Source organism: Gossypium arboreum, chromosome 5, assembly GCF_025698485.1.
Source record: "Gossypium arboreum isolate Shixiya-1 chromosome 5, ASM2569848v2, whole genome shotgun sequence".
In the NCBI taxonomy this organism is placed as follows: domain Eukaryota; kingdom Viridiplantae; phylum Streptophyta; class Magnoliopsida; order Malvales; family Malvaceae; genus Gossypium; species Gossypium arboreum.
Genome location: NC_069074.1, coordinates 30,990,556 through 30,995,216, shown reverse-complemented (window position 1 = coordinate 30,995,216; position 4,661 = coordinate 30,990,556). Strand labels below are relative to the sequence as shown.

Sequence of the window (4,661 nt, the reverse complement as noted above, 5' to 3'; positions counted from 1 at the left end):
AAGGAAACTTGCCCATTATTTCTAAAAAAGTGGAAAAATAACCTGTTGATGAAAATCAATTTGCTATGGAACATGATGCAGAGGACCGGATTTTAATTGGAAAAGAAGGAAAAAAGAGGCAAAGAGGAGACTTTGAAGTATATATTGTTAGTAATGAAGCTACCAGTTTGGCTACTGGGGATAAGAGCATGGTGAATTGTAATCTTTTCATATCGGCGGCTGCCAAAAGGCAAGCTGACCAGCAACAATGAAAATCTTAAGTTGGAATGTCTGTGGTTTAGGGAATCCACGGACAATACGAAGACTTCAGTACTCGCTGAAGTTATATAATCCCCAAATGGTCTTCTTCATGGAGACTAAAAATAAATAAAAATCAAATGGAAAGAACGCGAAGGAGTTGTGGTTTTCATAATGGTATTGATGTAGAAACATGTGGATCTAGAGGAGGTTTATGTCTGGCATGGTGTGATGATAATACTGTTACTCTTAAAAGCTTCTCAAAAAGACATATTGATGTGCATATTGAGGATAAAACTGATGGTAACAAGTGGAGATTTACAGGGTTTTATGGCTCCCTTTATTTACAAGATAGGTACGAATCGTGGGATCTTCTCAGAAACTTGAATAATGCAGATGAGCTCCCATAATTAGTTTGTAAGGATTTTAATGAAATTATGTATGGTCATGAAAAGAAGGGAGGCTTACCTCGAGAAGAAAAACGTATGGATGCTTTTCGTACTGTATTGGCAAATTGTCATTTATTTGATGTGGGCTATACTAGGAAGTGGTTCACTTGGGAAAGAGGGAATCTACCAGAAACAAATATTCAAGAACGTCTAGATAGGGGAGTTGCTACTGAAGGTTGGTTATTTTTATTCCCTAAAGCTAGAATTCAACACCTTCCACATTCTTTTTCAGACCATTGCCCACTACTTATTACTACAGAAAGAAAAGATAATGATCGCCATAAAAGGAATTTCAAGTTTGAAGCTTGGTAGGTCTTGGAAGATTCATTTGGTGAGGAGGTAAAATATATTTGGGAAAATTCAACAGGGGATTTGCTACTAAAATTGGAAAGGGTAAGGGAAGGGCTGGATAGATGGGCTAGTCAAATTAGACATAGTAGAAAAGCCAAAAATAATGTGCTAACCGCTAGATTGGTGGAACTGTTAGAATCAGAAAGGAATGATGACAATTTGGTAGAACTTATTGATATGAAGATTCAACTTAATTTTGAGGTAGAGAATGATAAACGATATTGGGAATAGAGGGCGAGAGTTAATTGGTTGCAATTTGGAGATAGAAATACTGCATTTTTTCATAATCAAGCAACACAACGACGACAATGAAATATCATTTGAAAAATGAAATATGATGATGGTATAGAAACAGATGAGGTTTGGGAAATGGAAGCAATTGCTGGAGCTTATTTTCAAAATCTGTTTGCAGCTGGAAGGAGAGGAAATTGCGAGCACCTATTATCAGGAATTGATCGTTGTATTTTCGCCGATGATAATTTTTTACTAATGACGAGATATACAAAGGAGAAAATTCGAGAGGCCTTATCCGAATTAGGCCCAACGAAAGTGCCAGGAGAAGATGGATTTCTGGCTTTATTCTACCAGAAATGTTGGCCAATCATTGGGGAAGATGTGACATCATTTTGTCTACAAATTCTAAATAGATGTATGGATATTAGTTTAATTAATAAAACTAATATCGTATTAATACCAAAAATCCCAAATCCTTCTAGCATCATTCATTTCAAACCTATTAGCCTATGTAATGTGTTTTATAAGTTGACAGCTAAGGTCATCGCAAATCGTCTTCGGATTATCATTGATAAATGCATAGATTTTGCACAGAGTACATTTGTACAGGGGAGATTGATTTCAGTTGCTGGCCTATGAAATCCTTCATACTTTAAAATATAAGAAGATGAGGAAAAAAAGATTTATTGCAGTAAAATTAGATATGAGTAAAGCGTATGACAGAGTGGAATGGTTTTTTGTTGAAGAGATTATGAAATGGATGGGTTTTGATCCAGTTTCTTATTCAGTGGTTTTTAATGGTCATGTAGGAGATAGCTTTCGCCCTAAAAAGGGCTTAAGAAAGGGTGACCCTTTAGCCCGTTTCTTTTCTTACTTTGTGCAGAAGGTCTTTCGAGTCTAATACGATTGGCCATGAGGGAAAACATACTAGGGGTCAAGGCAAGCAGAAATGGTCCGCAGGTCTCACATTTATTATTTGCAGATGATTGCATACTGTTTGGGGAGGCTACAGAAAGATAAGCTCAATCACTTAAGCAGATTTTGATTAAATACGAGAATTGTTCTGGTCAATGCGTCAACTATGGAAAATCTACAATTTTATTTAGTTCTAATACACAAGAGAGGGACAAAACAACAATTTCCAGGATTCTTGGAGTACGAAGTTCAAATAATCCGTAAAGATACCTTGGTCTTCCTAATATGGTGGGCAGAAGAAAAAAAAATGGCATTTCAAAATTAAATTTGAAGGATAGAATAACAACAGATTGATAGCTGGAGTGTTAAACATCTTTCTCAAGGCGGAAAAGAGGTATTTATAAAGGCCATTCTTCAAGCTATTCCAACCTATACTATGGCATGTTTCTTACTTCCTAAATCTCTATTTGTTGAAATAGAAGGCATTTTTGCAAAATTCTGGTGGCAGAAAAGTCTAGATAAGAAAGGCATTCATTGGTGTACTTGGAAAGATTTATGTTCTTTAAAAGAAGATGGTGGATTAGGTTTTCGAAATCCGATAAATTTAATATTGCGTTATTAGCCAAACAAGGGTGGCGTCTTATTAATTTTCCTAATTCTTTGCTTAGTCGTGTTTTAAAGGCAAAGTATTATCCAAATATGGATTTCTTCAACACGCAATTAGGAAATTTACCTTCGCTTACCTGGAAGAGTGTCTGGGCAGCTAAAGGAATCTTGGAGAAAGGACTATGTTGGAGGGTTGGCACGGGGGATTGTATTTTCATTTGGGGAGACTTATGGATATCGGGAGCTGAAATAGACAGATTACAAAATGAGACTAGTAATGAAAATATTAAGACAGTATCAGATTTGATTGATCTAGCTAGCAGAACTTGGAAAAAAGATTTAGTCATTAGTTCCTTCAATACGGATGTTGCAAGGAAAATACTGCAGATCCCACTGGCAGAGATAGCTTATGAGAACTTCCAAGTATGGCGAGGGGAATCATCAGGAGAATTCTCAGTCAGGAGTGCCTATAAACTATTACAGGAGGCTAATTTGGATCCTAATAATAATTATTTACAGACCGAGACTAGAAATTTCTACAGGAAATTATGGAATTTACATCTCCCTCCAAAAAATTAAAATTACAAATTGGAGAATTTCATGGAACTATATTCCTACTCTATCAAATCTCAAGAATAAAAAAGTGGTACAGCAGCTATCTGTCCCAGATGTCACACCCCTGAGAAAGACATCAATCATATCTTTCGATACTGTCCTACAGTAATAGATGTGTGGTCAAATTTAAATCTTGTCTAGGTATGTAATAATGACCTTAACAGTATATGGGAGTGGCTCACCTGGGTTTATAGACGAGGAAATATTGAGCAATGTCGACTATTATGTTTCGGACTATGGTCAATCCGGACATCCAAAAATCAGTTAGTTTTTGAAAGAAAGAACTCTACAGGCAGAGATATCTCGAATCAAGTCAGGACCTACATTTCAGAGTTGAATGGAGTAGAACAGAAAAAAAACTTACTTTAAATGTTGTTAAAGGTCATGAACATACAACAAGAAGCACAAGGGTCACTGTCTTTTTTTATGCGGCTTTTGAAAAGATATCCTCCAGATCAGCTTCGGGTCTGGCAGTACGTGATGAGAGGGGTGAAATCTTGGTATCCAAAACGGTTATCCACTCCGATATACCGACACCGTTCGCAACGGAAGCACATGCAGGGTTATAAGTGATGCAGTTAGCCATTTCCATGGGTTTGAACAGTTTACAAATAGTGGGGGATTCAAAAACAGTGATAAAGAAATGCCAAACAAAAGATCCAGACAAATCAATTATAGGAGCGCTCATCAGAGACATTCAGAGCAAAAAGGCATATTTTCAAAATATCGAGTTTCATATTATCCCTAGATCAGAAAATGGTTATGCTCATTTCCTTGCCAAAGAAGCTTTGAAGAGGGGAGTAGGATATTAGCTGCAAGGGGAGGAACCAAGCCATACTCATCGCGAGGAAGAAAATCGGAGATTAAGGCAACCAGGTTGAGAGCCGAAGAGACGAAGGTGAAAGTGACAAGAGAGGTTTTCAAAGAAATTGATAGCAGAAGTAAAAGATAAGTTTTGGGAACTGGTATCATAAAAGCTGGAACGGTGAATTGAAATGAAAAGACAAGGGATAATGGCATCCAGTTGTGGTGATTGACTGCGCCAATTAATTAAGTTTCTTTTTTTTTTTTGAATTTTGCTTTTGTTTAGGGGGCCTTCCTGATCGGTTAGGCCTAATTCTTTATTTCTTTAAGCTTATTTGCTTATTTCTTTGGGTCTTTAGCCCATGATGGGTGACTCTTTTATGTATTTTTTTGTTTCAGTATTTTATTAAAGCCCAGTTGATTTTTCAAAAACAAAAAAAGAACTTAATT

At 36.5% G+C, this 4,661-nt stretch overlaps 1 long non-coding RNA gene across 1 annotated transcript; it reads right to left on the bottom strand.

Annotated features, from left to right (window-relative positions):
- Nucleotides 1–2,310: 2,310 nt before the first annotated feature.
- On the bottom strand, nucleotides 2,311–4,445 carry LOC108450264 (uncharacterized). The gene is made up of 2 exons (XR_008283380.1): nucleotides 2,930–4,445; nucleotides 2,311–2,466 (listed from the first exon to the last, which is right to left on the bottom strand). It is a non-coding gene; the product is annotated as an uncharacterized LOC108450264 (long non-coding RNA).
- Between the last annotated feature and the right edge of the window lie 216 nt (nucleotides 4,446–4,661).